The following is a 20,934-nucleotide window of genomic DNA, read 5'->3' as shown; positions in this document are numbered from 1 at the left end:
GGAGGATCAAGCATAAGTTAGGTCAAAACTGAAAGCTCAAGTCTGAACTTGCTAGGTTTCTGGAGAGTGCTAGGAACACAAGTGCAGAATCACTCTAGAATCCAGAATTCAGTAATCCACTTCTTATTCTGAGTATTTAACATATTAGGAACAGGGTAAATTAGTACTCTGAAATTAGAGAGATGGCTTTCCTAAGCACTTTTTGGCATTCCTCCTTGTATAGAACCTGCTAACAAAAGACAAGGAAATTCTCACATCCTTTTCTCTGTGAATTTTTATAAAAATTCATTTCTCTTTTACAAGGGGTCAGACTATTACCGTTAATACATGGAGCAGAAACTTATTTCTCACTGATACTACTAAAGGTAACAGGGCTGTGCAAAGGGCACAAGTTGGTTTGAACTTAAGTGCCAAAACTTGATATTAAAAGAGGAGATAATTTTAGGTTCTCATTAACCATCACCTCTAATTATAGAGATTCTGTAGAGATATATCTAACTCAGTTCTTCAGTTAAATATTTTCCATATCCTACTGATGCCTTTGAACAGATCTGCTGTATAGAAAAGATACTATGTGTTACCAAGTTACAGGACTGCACGCTGTGTCTGGTATTTTACTTGGGTTTCATATTGTATGTATAAATAACTGAGACACACATATCAATATACTAGCTACAATTAGCAATACAGTAATTTAAATGCAGGGAGCATTAAAATAAAAATCAAAGAATACAAAATAGCCTTAATCTTTATACTGTAGCAGCTTTATCCAAGGTTGTCTCAGTAGGCACTGTGACAGTGCCTAAGAGGTGTATATAGTACATATACCAAACTACTAGAGCTTTTATTTTGCCAGAAACCATAGACATTTATTTTTATTAGCATATCTGAGGTATACATCCCGTTAGTCACTAACTTTATGCCTGTAGTGCGAAAAAGACAGGTATTTAAGTAACCATCTAAAAGTATAATTATGGAAAATTTGCATATCTTTCAGGGTTCTCTCTGCTTTTGTAAAAGGATGTGGCAACAGTGATGGTATGAATTGCTACAAATTTTCAATCACTTGTCTCTGACACTAAGTTTTAATTTATCGAATTGAAAGTGGACATGTAGGTCTATTAATTAAATTGAGAAAAAAAGAAGTTAGGGCTGTTGGGTTCTATCTATAGCTCATATTCTGCTAACATTGCTAAAAGAGCTCCATTCATAAAGGTTCCACTTCTCCCAATGATTTAAAGGAAAAAATGCTCCCTTCCCACTGCTTCCCCATCCATTTCCTACTTCCAAACCCATGTCCTGCCCCCTAAGTCAATTCACTCCATTTCACCCTCTTGGCTAAGGCACAACACTCTCTAAATTATCAACTGAGATTGGCTATGCAGCCCAGTGGCCCACCAGATCCCTACTTTCTGGCCCACCATGTCGTGTCTACTGGAAAACCTGTGTTCACAAGAACACCCTGCATCTATTTCCACGTGCAGCGAGCTCTCAGTGTGAATCTTCTTCCTTGCAAGAATAAATTCCAACGCAGCGTCTAAGTATGGGGAAATACTATGGGGGCCTTCGGCTGAGGGTTCAGTTGAGGTCTTGAGTTGGTATGGTACTCTGGAGCTAAGAAAAAAAGCTTTTCAGACTATATAGATGGAGTTTTAGAGAACACATAACATTTTCAACATCAGCTCAGCAAAACTTAAGAACAAAATCTATATGAAGTTCTTCAACTGTATTGTAGCATTATCAGACCATTATACTAACTGACTGTGCAAGATTAGCAATGTTCCTGTCTGAAAACAGAAAACATTGTAGATCATCTCCCTGGGACCCCAGATCTTTTTCAGACACTAACTTCAGTACATCTTATCACAGAAAGACTCTGAAAGGAAAAAGAATTTACACCAGCTGTGCTTTGAGCTTCCTGAAAAAGATTTTTAAAAATAAAAATAACATTTGTAGGGGGAGTAACACAAAGTTGGCCAAGTAGTTTGTGTCTGGAACAACAAATCGCATGTGGCAGGATTTAGAAATCAGTCATCTCATGGGAAATTAACTGTAGATCTTAACCCATAAATCGGAGATGTTAAAAAAGCTTTAAATGAAATAGTTTTCATGCAAAAATGCTTTCTAAGGCAAAATTGTTTTAGTGATATACTATTTCCTACAAGAATTGTAAAATGGGGGGAGGGGTTAATGTTTTACAATGCAACTCTTTAAAATCTTAAATTAAAAAAAATTCAAAATGAGCATATTTGTTGCAGATCTAACAGAAATAAATGAAAATAGTTGGTTTGTTCTGGGGCTGAATGATAGAAAATTTCAAAATAAAAGCATGTCACTAGAAACTATAAATCAGAAACTATGGTCATTTCAAAGCCAATTAGGTAGCACAATAATGAGAACTCAGCATCTAAAACACCGGTACTTCTATATATCTCCAAAACCCACCTTAACTTTGCTCTTCCTTTTTTTCTTTTCTTTTCTTCTTCTTTTTTTTTTTTTTTTAATTCCAATAGATGGAGCAAATACTGTTTATGCTAATCTACTAGTTACTAATGCCAAACCTTTTCATACTTTCTACCTTCTATAATCTTTGGAGAACATTATTTTTATGAAATTTAGAAATTTTCTTTTTCTCTGCATGTTGAAAAGCTACTACTTTAAACAGAAATTGGTGTAGAGTGTTTGTCTGAGACAGTTCATTTCTTCACAGATCTCTCATCTTAGGCGCCCATCAAAACCTATATTTGAGAGAAATTATGAAATGGAATACAGCATACATAGATGTTAGAGGATATGAGGGACCACTTATACATTTCTGTGTATAGACATTGTTTATTTTAGCTTACCTCGTTCAATGCTGCTGTCCAGTATAATAATATAACTGACTTAAAAGTCTTGGCTGTCTCATTAAAGAAGCATAGACAGTCACACATTACATTAACTTGGAAAAGCCTTATCATGTCGCAGACCTGGCTTCAGAGCTAAGAACACAGATTTTCTCCTTACTGCCTACCAAATTATGAACAGGGAAGGGTAAAGGTGATGATCTCCACTTGAGTTAGGTATCAAATACACACGATTTTATTTATCTTTGGTGTGCATTGCTGAGATCCACAGCACCAAAAAACACAGTTTTAAATCAGAAAACTATCTGTAAACAAAGGAAGTACAGCCCCAATAGACAGACTTGCTGACAAGAACTATCCTACCAAAATATGGCTTTTATTATTCTAAGAGATTATAAATTTGTGAGCCCAATTCAAACGTATCTGTCAGAAGTTTTAAATACACTGTAAGGAAGGCATGTTTTTTTAAACAAAGGGATATTGCTGTAGCTTTGCATACACAAAGATTTTGTAATCTCTCTGTGCGTTCTGCCAGAGATGGGATTACAGGTCTGCTTTAATACTGCTGTGAGATGAAAGCAGTTGATACTATCATGGGAAGTTACCTACCAGAAAGCTCTGCCACCACTTAAAATTAGCAGTGGGTACGAATGGTTAGCAAACATAATCCTATCTTCCTCCTGACCACCATAAATTTAAATCCTAGTTGAACATGGTTAGCTGTCTGTCTGAATATGGCAGGTCAACATGTGCTCTAATTCAAACTCTACGGTATCCTTAGGAGCCGACCACTGACGGATACGCACCTAACCACGCCTGTGTGGATCGGAAGCATAATCTACCTGGATCAACCTCCCTTCCAGAAAGTGTACAGCTATAGTGACTGTGCTGATCTGGCATGCTTTGACAAATAGAAAAGAACCCAGAAATCTGAAAGCTCAGCAAAACCTCATATTTCCCCCTGATTTGCATCTTTTATGACTGTAAAATGAGCAGCTTGTGGTTGTTAAAATGTCGGATCCATTTCACTCCAAATACTAGAAATATTCAATGAATCCTATGAAACACAATAAGCTTGTCAAATGCAAAATCAGGAGGAGATCGGGAGATGCAGCTGGAGGTAACATCTTTTCTGATAGGTCTATGGCTACAGTAAGACTTCTGTCCACAGCCTAAGGTAATACTAGTAAGGGTAAGGATGTCTAAAATAATGCTTCACCTTTCTCTCTAAAAATCAAGCACCTATTTTACAGACAGTGAGACTGAGATACAAAAGACCAACTGTCAAATGGAGCAGCACAGGGCATATTAATAGGAGAGACGAGAATAGAGCAGAAGTTTGATAGTAGATGCTTGTGCAGATTTCTGAAGCGAGTTCTGACAGATAGGACCTGAAGACCTTCGTCTTGATTTGTCGCTATAAAATGGATGATTGGTTGATGGGATTTAGCAAGGCAGAAAAGAATGGACATGAAACTGTGTGTACTTGGACCAAAAGATGGACAAAACTGTGGCAAAAATTGCAAGGCTTTCAAATAAAACAGAAAATAGGTAAAACTATTCGATTTTATGGCCGTGAGATTTTGAGAGAGGTTTTTCATCCTAAAGATATAACCTCCTCTCCTTTGATCAAAACAAGTATATGTTTTATATTGTATATACACATTTACAATATTTAAAACGTAATTATATTTATATTAAAGGGGGCACTTTGCAAAATGTAAGCATCATTTTTAATAGATCTCAGTGATTTGTAAACCTCAGTTTCACTATGGGTACTTTCCTATGGGATCCCTTGTTTTTCCTCTAGTCTTTGAATCTTTTAAAGCCTCTCTCATTATTTTTGTTGTCTGAAGTTGGGCAATAATGTTACTGTGATTAATTAAGCAAAAAGACATGGGAATGGGGGTGTGGTAATCATCAGATAATAAAGCCCTCTGGGTCTTGCAATGCATGAGGTGCATCCAGGACCCTTTATCCCCAGAGGTCTGATTATCTCCGGGAAAACTACACCTCCCTTTACTTGCTGTATGGCTATTATGAAATATCTTTACATTTTATAGATAAAGTAAATTACTTTAATCACTGAAAATTGCCAGTGTTGTGAGGTTTCAGCTGTGAGGTTCACAGAGCTTAATCTGCCCATTTCAAGTCTGAAATAACCAATAATTGTTCTAATAAAAGCAGCAGTAAATCATTATTTAAATTCTGGGATCATCCCCTCGGAGTGGCAAAGACACCTTCTGTACATTTGATGACATGGAGTGCTCATTTAACGATAACCCCGGAAAAGCAAGCCATAAGGGAAATATTTTATCAGGGCTACTTAGTGCGTGTAATCAATGTTTTGTTAGAACATCAAATTATTCTGTTGTTCTACAGATCCTAGGTCAGCAAAAATAACATCTGTCCAACACCTGAAAACCTCTTCAGAAAAATTCCAAAAGTCTTTAATTTGTCACACTTCCAATCAGGCATTTTTCAGAAAATCTTCAGCGGCTTTTGTTCAAGGGCAAAACACATTTTCCTGTTCCCAAATCACTGGAAGGCAGAAGAAACATGTTTACTATTTACAAGTATGCTGGGGATGTCAGTGACAACTCTATTCTGCCCTCCACCTGCTCTGGAATTACGAACACAGGGCTCTGACAGATGCTTCGGTCAATCAAAACACGCACCAGTCTCATGGCTGCCCGCCCTGGGGTGATGGTGTTCTCGTTTCCCTTCCACAGACAAGCACAGAAACGGAAGTTTCAGAACTACATCACCGCTGATGGCCACAGTCACTGTGATGGACTGACAAAAATATCACCTTCTGGAGCGTTCCTCTTGGGAAAGATATTTCCAGAAACAAACATTAAGTACAGTGATATATTGTCTTATCCTTACCTGTCATACTGTAGAGATTTATTTAAAATACTTTATCTGTTTGGAGGGATTCGCAAGCAATTACACAGAGTAATGGATTTTCAATAGCCCCTGCTTCCTAGAGACTTCCATTGAACTAACCTATTATAAGAAAGATATTGAAAGATACAGAAGTATAACAGAAAGGTTTTCGTGAATATGTCGCTATTCGGAAAAGCAGTCTATGTCTACACTGCATGGCAGAAAACATACATGTCAGTATGAAGTGCAACCTTCACCTATACATGAGAGCCGAAGAGTATTCCCCTGAGTAAACTAGTGATATTTAATAAAATTAATACATGACATAGTTTCAATTGGCATGTCAAACTGGAGAAAACTTACCTAGTAACAGAAAAATAATACCCTAAGGAGAGGTAAAAAAAAAAAAAAAAAAACAGAGCTAGGAGGTAGACAAATGTAGGTCCTGATACCGTTGATCCTCTTTTTAAAGAAATACTGAATTGTCACACCTCTCATGACAAGAAAATAATTTGATTTCAGAAGGAAAAAGTGTGCTATCAGTGGTTCTCAAGAGAAATCAGAGACTATAGTGCCAAGGGCAATTAATTTTGCGTAATAAAAACTTTTAGCAGCCTCATATGACAACCTGATAGAAGAGTAGATGATATTTTCAAGGGAAAATAGTGACTTACAAACAGTATCTTTTGCTTCTCTTCTGGCTTTCAATCCAAGATCTTAAGCTTTCTGCGGTAATAGGTTTACCAGGCTGACTAATGAGAAGAGTTAATCAAAAGAGTTTTCATGGGAGAAATTTGTCTAGTAACCTGAGCAAGAATAGTGTGATACAGAAGACTAATGTCATCTGTTTCGGGAAGAATTCCAAGCTGGAAGATCAAATTCAGTTACAAGTTGTAGGGAAAGAGATGAGAAGGAATGCTCTGCAGAAAGGCACAATTAGTAAAAATTAATTGTTAATAATAGTGCTCACATGAGGATAATGGCACTATCCTGAGGAATATAGGTCAATACCTATATCAGAACAACCAGAAATATTCAGAAGGGTATCAGAACATATTGAAATGTGCTTCCTGCATGACCCCCTGTACAACTGCTGGTGTAGTCAATGTCCTGAGGGAAGGTATACTAGGAAACTGCCTTGCTGCCTTCCTTCCACATAGAAAGGAATATTGCACACGGAAAGGACCATTCAAAACTGGGTAATTCTTAGACTACAGGACATTAAATATGACAAATCAGACTGATTATCAGTGGTTGGAAGTTGTTAGTATTCCACTGAAAATCAATGGAGCCGGGAAGAATTTTTCAATGTTTTCTGGAAAAATTATATGAATTTGTTATTTTTCTCTAGATAACAAAGGAAATGTGACACCTCCTACAAAAGAGTATTTTTTAAAATTTTGCTTGAAATACTTTGTATGAAGGTTTTTCTGTTTGTGTCAAAATGTGCAAGACATTCCATTCCACTTTTCTATATTTAAAAATAGAAATTATGAACAGTAAAATGAAAGCATATTGAAATATTCCTTTCTGAAAATGCTGAGAAAGTTTTTCCTCTCCTCTCCTCCCCTCCCCTCCCGTTTCTTCTCCTCCCCTCCCTTCTCCTCTCCTTTCTCTTCTCCTCTCCTTCAAGGGCAGCAGGGGTGTGTGTGTATGCATGCACATGTGCACACACACACCCCAAACCTGAAATGTCATTAAAACATATTATACAGTAAAAACTGAGTTTGCTGCTAACGCCAGTGGAACCAGACTTTCAACCACCACCACCACTACCAACAAAGGTGAAATGTTCTGAAAACCATAAGTCCCATTCAAAAGGAATAAGAAGAAATTGTACTAATGTAAAAGAAGACAGTCCTGGTTATCTTCAATATAGCCAAAATATACAAGAATTATTAGACAAAAATAATAACAAAAGAAGTCCTTGTAATAGGGAATACAGATATTGAAATTAATCTGTCAGATAATTTACTGAGATTAAACTCTTGGAATGTCCTAGTTTATTCACCAGACTGGAAGAGTGGCTCTCATATCCCTCATGTTTCATATGACGTTCTTCTTATATCTTAAACTGAAGAGGAATCATAATGAACATTTTCTAATACTAATGCAGCCAGTCAAATTCAAAACATTGCCAGATGCGACAGACGTACAAGGTAGTTCCAAAACTTCTAGCTACATAGAGTTTAGCTGATCCATCTCATTGATTAACGAGGTTTCACAAAGTAATCTGTTTCTCATTGTAATTCATACAGTAGGGAGTAAACACAACATGACAAAAATAACTACCCTGAGAATACAAAACACAAGCAGGTTCTCAGGAGCTGTCTTTGAAGTAATACTTAAGCTACTTACTTTTTGGGCAAGAATCAAATACAATTGTTGCTTAGGTATGTCTTTTAGAAAAAGAGCTCAAAATTTACCTTTACCAAAACTGTACTTTCATGTGCTGAATGATATGTTCAATAATTTTCTTATGCAAAAAGCAAGGCAGACTGCATTTTTTAAAAAAAACAAAAAGGGAAAAAAAGCCTTTCCCATTCTTTTTAGCTACAATTAAAAATAGTAGAATTAAAGCTCCTCTTAAGCCTTGTCAAGTGCATTCTGCTACTCAGTACTAGAGCTTAAAGCTCATGCACAGTTGAGAGAAGCTTTCTGACGGTTCTAGACACATGGCACGTCCTAAAGTAAAAAACTGAGACCAAACAGTCCCTTGAATATCTAGGAACAGAAATACTGAAATGTTCATCCCCAGAGTCTTGGATTTTAACACTGCAGTTTGCTCACAGGAACCATCCTGGGGACGGCTCACAGGAGCAGATCCTCTTCTTGCCTGTGGTTAGTAAAGAGAATGGAATTGTCAAACATTGAGTTATGCTTAATATTTATGTTAGAAAAGGTTGCATGTGGATGCTGGATTTCAGGTAAACTCCAAGCCTAACACAGAAACTGAACTTATCTAACATTCATGTAGAAATATTTTACATAGCTACAGTAAATATGATCAAAGCCTTTAATTGTAAAACAAGCTGAGGCTTCTTGTGAAGAATTTGGGGTAATAAGTAAATATGAAAGCCAACTTGGGGGTTACCTAAAAGACTGAACAGCCTTTGAGGTAACAAACTTAAAGCCTCTTGTGCTTCAAAATCTATAATATTTAGAAATGAATCAGAGAACTTTGAAGGCATGAAAATCCTGAGGCTTCAAGAATATTTTATTTCAGCTGGAGAATATGTTACATAAAATGGGAGAGGGCATTATGAAAACAGTCTAACAAGGAAATACAGAGTAATATTTCCACATGCTTTTTGTTCAAACTTTATAGGAAATTAGATTAATAATTCATGAGTTACTTTATGTTAAGGTTATTCACTCACCCACACCCTCACTTATTTTCCTTTTGAAAGTATTCTCCTTTAAGATATAAAATTAGATTTTTCACTTTTATTCAACTTGGCTGTAGCCAATATAGAGCTCCTATATGCTCTTAGATGAAGCTACTTTCATCAAGCACTTCCATTAACATGGATAATCCTTTGCCTATCATAAAAAGTAGACAATTTAAAGAGAATCACAATTAAACTATATAATTATTCTTGCAGCATCATTAGTCACATCAAAGACACTATTAAAGTAACTTATGATAAATTCCAGGTGAGACTTCTCAGATCTCTAAGGAAAACGAGTAAACCTCTTGCATATTGTGGAGAAGAACAAGATCTGGTCCTGAGAACACTTCCATCATTCTTCCATCCCTTTCTTTGCGGAAAGAGAGTCAAGCTTATAAAGGCCCCCAGTTGTCAGGAAACAGCTGGGTAGGAAAGGCTTAACTTCATTTTTCCTCTGGAGAAAAACAGGCTGCAACAATCCAGTCTCTCCTTGAAGCTACCGTACCTCCTCCTACTCCTCTCATCAGTCAAGGAGATTAAGCTACATGCAGTTCATATGTCTTCTCTCATGATGAGGCGAGATGGATTCTGCATTTCTTCCCTTTAAATGCAATTAAAGGGGAGGTGGCAGATGAGCACTGATACAATTTTCACTGGTGTCGTGGAACTGTGTGTACAGCAAGGAGGTGACATCTTGTGCACAGTCACACAGGGACTATCAGAGAGACAACCAGACACTGTGATATTTCTTTAAAGGATAAGTCATCATCAAAAGAAAGTTGGGAAAGTGGTGTCATCACTTCTACTTCCTTCTCCTCTATTTGTATTTCAAAAGAGAAAGGGAACAGTGTGTTTCTCCAGTAAAATCACAAAATGATTAGCAGAACAAGTTCTTCCCTAACCATTTAATTGGTAAGTTCTCAGAATCATTAAGTCGGAGAAATATAGGGATGAAAGGGGCATCAACAGATCATTTTGTCCAATGCCATGCACTGAGGTGGAGTCAGCTGTACTTAAAACATTTGCTGGAGAAAAGCTACCTGTTCTTTAAAATCGCCAGTTGTACTCCTGCCTCTTCGGAAACCATTATTTGCCTTCTTACTTATCTTTACAGTTAGATTCTTCCCCTCTAAATAGAGAAATCTTCCTGCTACAAACTAAGCTGATATCCTTTGTCCTCCACCTAGCAGAGGTATAGAGAATAATTCTGCCTGTTCCTCCTTATAACCACTGCATAGGTACTGACAGGCCACTGCCAAGATTCCTCCTCTTTTCCCCATGAGAAAATAAATCCAATTTTTTCACCTGTTTTCTTAAGCTGACAGATTTTAAAACTAGACTGTCTTTGACCAAGATTCAAAGCATGTAGATACACTATCAATTAATAAATCTTTAATGAAGCTATACATATTTTGTTATAGGACTTTATCACTTTAAATTTTATGTGAACTTTTTGTTGTCTTCAACAGAAATATCATTAACCTAAAGAGAGAAAACAAAGTTTTATTTACTTTAACAGTCTTTAACTACAGAGATAACCCGCATGTGAGAGAGAAGCAGGATTTGACTGTAAGAGCACTCTCTAGTATTTCTGAGGCCATTAGCAGGCACACAGTCTATCGCAATACATAAAAATATACAATTCAGGTTTTCTCTGCTTGCAATTACTATTTTCACTACCAAAGCTCTCACAAATTGAGAGAGCCTATAACAAGAATCATTGTACGTCTGTGAGTTATAAAAGTTAATTTCCAATACATTATGTATATCATTCATTAAATGCCATATCCAAATGCATTTTTTGTGACTGATCTTAATTTTGCATATGCTTTTAAAGTTGTATTCATTAAAAAATAATCTTGGTAAATTGACGTCAGGACCATCTTTCATCTCGTCAATCAAATTCTTGAAACCTTTTGAGACAATTTCTCACACGTCACTAACTATACTTGGGAAATGATTGTTTCACTCAGGGTGAACTGCAGCCTGAAACATCAAAAAACTTTAGCAACTTATTAAGTAGAGGTCCTTCACTTAAAGTAAAAATGGGAATATGCCACAATACTGAGTCTTCTAAGCTGCTTTCAACCTTTATCTCAGGATAAATCTTACCAGCTGGGCAGAGCCACAGCAATCCTCACTTAATGCTAAGGCCACATATGAAGAGCGGTTCTTTGTGAGATACCAAAGTGTCTGGCACTATGTACATATACATAAACAAACATGTCCAATTCATTTCTGATTTCAAATTAGACTGAAAATTCAATGAAGAGGTTTTCTTTTACTTTACTATGAATTTCATAATGCAATAACATCAGAGGAATTATGTACAGCTCTATTAATTGAAAGTAGAGCTCCAGGGGTTGATGGAGCTCTGTGGTTCTTTTTTTCTCATTTCTTTTTAGAGAATGAACTTTGAATTTTATATTTTCAGCTCCATTAAGATTCGTGAGACAAAACATTTTTGCTCATTCTCAGCACAACATGATTAAGGGAAAAAGGCTTTATTTGGCTGTATTCCTCCTCTCTTTTCTGCATCTAGCAACTCAGTTCAGCTAGGCCGTCCGAGTACTCTTCCAGTGTCATGGCTATCAGACTGACGGGTATGTTTATTTTAATGTTTCCTTCTGTCTAATAAAGACTTGGGAAATAAAGTAGTCAGATATAACCCTGACCTGCCTGCATAACCCTGCATAACTCTGTTTACACATCCTTCCTCATACTTTGTGCAGGGGAATTAAATCCAGCAACAGAACAGGAGGCAACTATTTCCTCATAGGAAATACCTCATGCCCTCCACAGATTTAGCCAGGTAGAAAGTACTAGACTTTGAATTCCTAGACTAACTTCTGCTCCAGGGTTATGAGAAGAGTAACCAAACTGCAAACCGACAGCTTGGAAGTGGTGTCAGGGAGTTCAGTCCTAAACAGCACGCGCAAGCGGAGGTAACGCTCCCCCAGCCTTTAACAGCAAACTGAAGGCTCCGGCAACAACGAAGCTGTGAAGAGGTGCAACTTCCTACTTAACTTCATAAAAGAGAGAAGGTGGAACCAGAGTGCAACCAAGGTACTGTATGCACTGTTAAAGGAAAGAAGCTTTACTTGTATTTTCTTCAAGCCTAATATATCTCTTTTCTACTAAACATGAGGTTGAGCTAACGTGCGGGGGGGGGGGGGGGGGAGTTTCCTGCTTTTGAAAAACCACACACAAACCATTTCCCTCCACCTCACAAATATACACACACACACATATAAACAAAATAATTTGGATAAGGTCTGTCCATTTTTCTGCATTCCCTCTATGTGCAGAGGAAATCTATGCACTGCTAAAATCTCTGCCTGCCTTATAGGCAGAAGAGAAAAGGGCTTGAGAAGGAAGTAGGCTGCCACCGGCCATTGTACGATTGATGAATTGATCACTACTGCGCTTCAGCCCTGTATTCCCAGTTCGATATGAGAGTCATATAACCGGTCACATAATGACGAAATACTCTATCTGTTCCCCAGCGGATTACCTGATCTCTCTCTTTTTTTCTGTAATGACCTAGGAAAGTTTAGCAAGTATATTTTTCTCCAAGAAGCAAAGGATTAAACCATGGCTACATACCAAGTTACACGTTGTACCAAAGATATATGATTGCTCAGGAAATCTTCCTGGCTGAGGCAGAAAAAGAAACCTCTCAAAATTAGATTTGTTGACTGTTAACACCATATTTTATATTCAATTTTCTTTTGTCACATTCCAAGAAAGCAATTATTTTTGCATGTAGCGACAGAACGCTCTTTCTGAAGGGCATGGTTTCATATCTTTGTCTGTCCCTTTTGATTCATTGCCTCAGTGTCAAACTAAGATGGCTGTGCCAGCATTTTGAGACCCAAAAAGGGTATTTGCCCCACAGAATACAAATTTTAGTTCACATAAAACCTTTGCTTGCATTTATGCTTCCAGGAAATGAATCTCAAAATTTTAGAAATCTGTTCAAATTAAATTAATAGATTTGGAAAAATGCATATGTTTTGCAGATGGTATCTGTCCAGTTACACCACTTACCTCATTAACTCCTGAAGGGTGAGCAACATAGAAGAATCAGCATCACAGTCTTCAGATGAAGACTACTGAGTGAAACTAAATATAAATAAAAATGAAATAAACAGAGGTTACAATTCATAAAAGCTTCTAAAGTGTAAATATTTCACCTGTCAAATCCCAATCTCCGGTATGATAAACTTGATTAAAAATTCCAGGTATTAGAGCCCTCTAGAAGTGCTCAGAGCTTTCTGTTGTGGCTGGAATACCTTATAAAAGTGATACTGGCAAATGCTTATGGATTCACCATAAGAATATTTCTGCTACTTACGCTTTTTATATCATACTGATTTTTTACTGGGGCAGAATCACAGTGTATTTTTGCTATTGGGGTGGCAATCAGATAACAAGCAAACAAGGCTCCCCTGATCCATTTTGTTTGCTCAACATATTTATACTTTTTGTTTGTAAACAGGAACATGAAAGAAATTTTCCAATATTCTGTGCTTAGCTTTTGAAGCCAGAAAAAAACTGTTCTAGGAGCATACATGAAACTCTTTTTCTGTTTCTGTTGAACCAGCATTTCTTCATAATTGATACACTAAGAAATTTGAATGAAAGACTTCTATTTTCAGCTGAAATCCGCTATTACTTTATACAACAAATTTTCTGAACTGGAAAAAAGCATTAATAAAACAAGATGAATTATTGTAGACTGGCAAGTGCTCTTTAACTCTTCACAAAGTTGAATAACAGCTGTGAATATCAAGCAGAACTCTCATTTAAAACACCCCATAATTTACAGAGTTTACAGTAAAAAGCATGACTCGGGGGGCAGAGAGCGTTATAGGGGGGTGGGAGGAGATTACCTGAACAGTGACCTAAACAAAAAAATGTTTTCGCCTACTGCAATATCGTTCAGTTCTGTTTACCTTACCACTTTTAAACAACTGCTTTGTCTGAGTCTATTATGCACATGAAGGGATTTCATCAGCAAATCGTACTGTAGGTTAGTCCTTTGCAGTTTCAAAGTGTAAATAACATGTCCTTGCATCATATACCCTCATAAGGAACCCATGCTCAAAACACACAGGGTCTGTGTTCTTAACCCTGTGATTTGAGAACAATAACTCTTAATGTAACTGAGTTAACTGTATTGCTTTTAATTGAAGACAATCTTGATTACAGCCAAAGGGCACTATTAATACTCTGAAGAAATGACTAAGACTTTAGCAGTTGAGTGTTGTAGAGAAAATAGAACTAATTAGCACTAATTTAATTCTAAGATTAAAGAAAATTCATTTTTTTAATATTTAATTTAAGATAAACTATTTTACTCAGAACAAAGAAAGAATAATAAGTACTTTTTCCAACTGAAAGGCATTTTTTAGTTTTGCATTATTACATTATTATGGGAATATGGGAATCATGACCCCATTAAAGATCAAATAATAAGCATTTAATTATTGACAGCAAATAAATTTTTAATAAAGATATACGGGTTTTGCTGTATAAAAGAAAGACAACAAAGTACCTCTGACCCAGAAATTCATAGAGGATCTCACACCACAATATAATCTATAACCTAATTTTAAAAGGATAGGTTCACAAAGGGACATGTCATTTTTCTTTCTTCTGTACCATGGAATGAGGTACTGTCAGTATAACGTCTGTGAAAATGCTCCCCAGAAGTACCCCCAGTTCTATCTTAATCATGCACTTAAACTAAATAATACATTGAATATGTCATAACCAGGAGGACAGTCATGATAAAAAGTGATTTAACCCCTTTTTACTCTACAAAATAATACTTTCTTTTCTTTACCTTGGGACTAGTTGTCATTTATAATTTCTGACCAAGGGAGACATAATGGATTTACAATGAAACCCTGATGCTTTTCCAAGTAACATGAAGATGCAGAAAATAAGCACCCATTACATTAGCAGACAAAAAGATGTTTTCACTGGAACTCTGTGCCTCATTCTGATGCTGGCAAATAAATGGAATGTTTGCAGGTTCTGAAAGCACGGTTTCTGGCTAATCACAATTCTTCAAGGTAAAAATAAAATGAACTTTTTCTGAACCTTCTGATACCTCACATAAAAAAAGATTTAACCTGACTTCTTCCAGCTTTGCACTCATATTCAGAGAGGGCCCAAATGCTATAGGCCCAATCCAACCAGTTGCTGCCAGATATTCAGATCAGTCACTTAACACAATAAGCACTTACACCATCTAAAAATTAAGGAACTGGGAAGCTAGTACTGTAAGAAACTCTCTTACTAATTCCCTTCTCAAATTACTTCTTTTGCCACCTGTAAGCCTCATTAAAACATGGCATCAAGGGAAAAAAAGCCAAAAGATGTAAAGAGTAAAAGAAAAGGAAGAAGAGCTGTCAGAAGCCAAAATATTTACTAAATTATGGGATTTATTAGTCTTTTCATAATCTAAATGGAATAGCATATTCTTGACAGATGAGCAAATTTCAAAAGATTCTATATTGAGATTCAGTTGAATAACCCACGTAGTTTCATGAATTTGCAAAAGTGGGTCGAAGTTCTCCCAGTCACTGCTTTTCTTCAGATTCTTGAGACTTTCAGAAGAAATATAAATACAAATCAGGACAAGGAGGAGTCACATGTACATTAAAAAACAATTCAATCTTTTAGCTTTCAAAGCATAAGATTTTGGAAATGTCTTAGTTCTCCCATCCTCAAAATGCTTGCAGAAAATTGGCAGCAGTTGCCAATTTGCATGTAGCATCACAGAACTACTCCTGATTTGGTGTCTGGCACGTAGGTGATAGCAGTATGAAGTAATACCCTTCATTGTGCCTGTGCTTGACAAACAAACGCAACAAAAGAAAGTACTTTTCATACAATCTATTTCTCACAAAGCACAAGTGGATTTTTGCCCACACAATGGTCAGATTTACAGTGGCATGGCCATCACACACATGTGCTCAGTGTACCTGCCAAGATAAGCACGACAATGTTGGAATTACCAACAGCTTTCACATAGGTTTCTAGGGTATCCAGAACATTCATGGTTAACAGCAAACATTTTGAGAGGAATATTAAACCATATGACTGCCTCAGAAAACTGGTCAGAAAAGTGGAAATAATGTAGCCTGAATCTCCCCAGGGTAAAAATCTATCAGCTCTTCTTCATATGTGCTGCTGGCCACTGCTCAACAATAGGGTAACTTCTACTACACAAGTTGGATCAAATCTAAGTGACCATTCAAAGACAATCTTTTAGAGTGGGTTTTCCTAAAGCTCCTAGGCTGGGCATACTGCAACTCAGTAATACTGACTTTTCTGTGAAAACATTTAAGCCTGTTCAACTACTTCATCAATGACCTGGATGAGAGGACAGAGTGCCTCCTCAGCAAGTTTGCTGATGATACCAAGCTGGGAGGAGTGGCTGATACACCAGAGGGCTGTGCTGCCATTCGGAGAGACCTGGACAGGCTGGAGAGCTGGGCAGAGAGGAACCTCCTGAGGTTCAACAAGGGCAAGTGCAGAGTCCTGCACCTGGGGAAGAATAACCCTAGGCACCAGTACAAGCTGGGGGCTGACCTGCTGGAGAGCAGCTCTGCCCAGAAGGACCTGGGAGTGCTGGTGGATGACAAACTGACCATGAGGCAGCAATGTGCCCTTGTGGCCAATAAGGCCAATGGTATCCTGGGGTGCATTAGGAAGAGTGTTGCCAGGAGGTCAAGGGAGGTGATCCTGCCCCTCTACTCAGCCCTGGGGAGGCCTCATCTCGAGCACTGTGTCCAGTTCTGGGCTCCCCAGTACAAGAGAGACATGGAGCTACTGGAGAGAGTCCAGCAGAGGGCTACAAGGATGCTCAGAGGGCTGGAGCATCTGCTCTACGAGGAACAGCTGCGAGAGCTGGGCCTCTTCAGCCTGGGGAAGAGAAGACTTAGGGGGGAATCTTATCAATGTGCATAAGTACCTGAAGGGAGGGTGTCAGGGGGACGCGGACAAATTCTTTTCAGTTGTCCCATGTGACAGTACAAGAGGCAGTGGGCAGAAACTGAAGCACAGGAAGTTCCGCCTGAGCGTGAGGGGGAATTTCTTCCCTGTGAGAATGATGGAGCCCTGGCACAGGTTGCCCAGAGAGGTTGTGGAGTCTCCTTCTCTGGAGATTTTCAAGGCCCACCTGGATGCAACCCTGTCTGACATGCTCTAGGTGACCCTGCTTGAGCAGAGAGGTTGGACTAGATGATCTCCAGAGGTCCCTTCTAGTCTTACCGATTCTATGATTCTATGATTCTAAGCACTTGTGAAAACCCTTTGTGGTTAAAATTTTGAAATAGCGTTGATATTGTCTGTTAATGCTGTAAACATATATTTAATTTTTACGTTCTCCTAATATATTATGAATTTTTAATAATGTAAAATACATCTTATTTCTATAATGCTTTTGTCTTTCATGCAAGTGTAATATTTGTGAATAATTACAGTAATATGAGTGTTATACATGCAACTTCCAGCCTATTTGCCAGAGTGAACACAATAATGTTGGGGTGGCACCTCCAGTGCTAAGGCTTCTCAATATTAGTTTTAAGAAAAAAATCACTGGTCCTGCAGCAGGGCCATGTAGCAGCAAGCGTCTGTTAACTTTCTCAGGCTACTTAAAGCAAGTATTAAGGCAACCTAAAGAAAAGACCTAAGAAAAGGTTTTCAGAGAAATCATTTAGTCTTCCTGTGATGTAAAGGTGGGAATACAAGCGTACAAATCAATGCTCTATGGAGAAGAAGCACTTTCTCTTTTCCATGCTTATTATTGTACTCAAGAGGCAGTGAGCCTACTAGCTTATATAAGGAGTAAAGTTTTAAGTAAAACAGTACAATACAGGTGATTTAAAATACTTAACACTTAAAATTATTCTTCAGGTATGAACTAAGACATTTTGGGAGATTGTATAAATGGCAAGCGTGTCTATGTATAAAGATAATTGGCACACAGTGCAACCTTTTTGTTAGGCTGTCATGTAGGGCATTCAAAATAAAGCACAGGATGGTGCGATAACCCATTTGCAGAAAAGGCAAAGTCTCCCCAGATTTATGTCGGGGGCATAACAAGAGTTTTCCAAGCAGAACAATAGAAGAAGTTTAGATGAACTGAACAGCCCACAGGGTAGCCTAGCTACCTGAAGTCTATCCTAAACACAAAGTGGCTACCAAACCCAGTGCCACCAAATGCCAGAGACAAAGAAGTAGCCCGCCTCAGTACAGAGCTCCAAGGATCTCAGAGCGGTGAGTCATTTCACACCACGGTACAGGCATAATAAAACGCATGGGCTGTAGCAGTATGGAACAGAGAAACCTTCTATGTTTAATGACAAGCTGACTGCCCTACAAATGGAAGTACTAAACTGAAGAACAGAATTCCACTTTTAAAAATTACCAGTGTCAAATTTTTTAGTGTTAATGGAACATATAAGATTCTTTCTCCCATAAACGATTTGTACACTTAAAGATACGGAGCCAAAGCTATCTCTAGAACTAATCAGCGGAGGGCTTTAGTCCACAGCAAGTCAAATATGTATTTACTCAAGATTAACCACTAGAGAAGTATCAGTCACATACACAATATGCCAAAGGACGTGCATCTGTTTTACTAGGATACTTCTGGAAGCAGCCTAGCCTTACTTTAGCCATATGCACTTACCACGATCTGAGTAAAGAGTGACATATATTAAAGATGGACACAGATCTCAAAACACACTGTACAATGCATTTCTCCACCTTAAAAACACCACAAAAAATGTCCGTAACTAGAATATGACCTTTATAAGGCCAACATTGATAAAAGAAGTAAGTACATGTATGTTGACTTTGCTTTTTATAGGTGTCTAAGTACCTGCACCAACTTCTAGCAGTACACAAAAAAAATACCTTTCTTCAGCATACCTTAGCATTTGATAAAAAATACAAATGAGCAATGTTACTTTCTTACAGGTTGAGTAAAATTCAGTGAAATAAGAGAAAAGTCTTCCAAGTTTAAATAAGATTTCTCTTCACAAACCTATATAGTCTCTTCCTTTACATTCATTTACATTCTTGCTGATACATTAGCTTCTGTATACCAGTTACTGAATGTGGATTAATATTAAATACAAATAAGACCTTATTCTGCTTAGATGTGAAAGTTTCTCAACAATATAGGAGCCTATTTTGAAAATGTACTTGGTAACTTCACTGCCACAGTTTTTCATGCTGTGGTCTCTCCACTACAACTTCTACTTAACAAAAAGCACGGGGCAGTCCATTCCCCTCTGCTGAAGCTCCAGTATCACAGATTTGTGGATGAGTGGTACATAAGTAACTATTCAGTTCAGACTCATCTGAACATCCCTATTTGACGGAGAGGGCAGAAGACACTAGAGACACTCCACCTCTGCTGCAAAAATAGATTAGTGTCCCATTTATTCTTTTCATCTGCCTCTGATGCAGACCAGCCCCAGCTGCTGCCCAGTGAGGCCTGAGTATTGAATAATTTGACTCCAAGTAAAGTTTTGCCAACAGCTAGATCAGTTTCCAGTGAAAATGGGAATTTTGGAGGTGATATAACCTAGCAATTTGGAGTATTTCCTAAGGTAACAGACCTTTTAAAAAATCTTTCTAAATTCTGGACTTCAGGGGTAAATTTTAGAAAGGAATTTTGCCAGCTAACTGTGAAAGCATTTATTTTTATCAGTTTTGAGTTTGCCTGCTATTCATTTAATTATATTTCGTTTGTTTTAATGTTAAGAGAAAGGGTGAATAGTGATCCTAATCTGCATTCTTTATACCAGTCATTACTTTTGATCTCTTTATCATACTCCTTATTCATTCTACTCTGAAATAAATAGGCTTAGTCTTTTCAATCTCCTTTCATATTATTCTTGTTCCATAACCCCAATTATTCTTGTTTTGCCTTTCAACACCTTCTTTATTTTTTTTTCCATACCCTTTTGAAGCTACGGTGTGAATAGAACTGAATATTTATTCTAGCACAAAAATAACAGATTTTACTTGAAGGTATTGGACTAATTTTTGTGTTCAGCTCCAACCCATTCTTTACACAGTCTAATACATTCTGCTTCCTGGTGAACAGCATCCTTCAACAAGTTCACTATCTTCTGACAAAGCTCTTCCTGAGATATCAAGAAACTATATATACACCCACTCTTTATTGTGTTCCAACCCTTCTTCTCTTAAAACAACCAAATAATCACACAGTAACAAGTTAACTAGAGCAAGGAGAAACCTCAGCCAATACGCTTTGCAGACAATCAATTCCCATTTGTTTCTTGGGCCACAGCTTGAGGTCTTGGTACTGAACTTTCATCATAGTCCTGTGAATAACTTCAATTCTTTTAATCAGCATTTCAGAGAAATTCTGCAAGTGTCAGCCATGAATATGATGATCTCTAGACCACTAGATGATCTCCAAAGGTCCCTTCCAACCTTACTGATTCTATGATTCTATGAATAGACTCAGCTCTTTGCCATAGGGAGACACCTAGTTGGGCTGGGGCAGGGAACAAGAGTTTCAGAAAACAATGACTATTTACGAATGTTAATCTAATAATATGCTGCACCCCTTACTTCTGCCTGATGCTTTAATTATTAGCAACTCAGTGCAGTTCATTAGGGACTTATTGTGCTGCTGTTGGCAAAACAAAATGTCACTGCATGTTAAATAATTAAAAGCAGTAAAACAAACATTATCTTTTGAGTCCTGGATTTATAAATTGCTGTTAAGCATGCATCCCTTTAAT

Source organism: Rhea pennata, chromosome 5 (genome assembly GCF_028389875.1).
Source record: "Rhea pennata isolate bPtePen1 chromosome 5, bPtePen1.pri, whole genome shotgun sequence".
In the NCBI taxonomy this organism is placed as follows: domain Eukaryota; kingdom Metazoa; phylum Chordata; class Aves; order Rheiformes; family Rheidae; genus Rhea; species Rhea pennata.
This window is presented reverse-complemented; position numbering follows the sequence as displayed.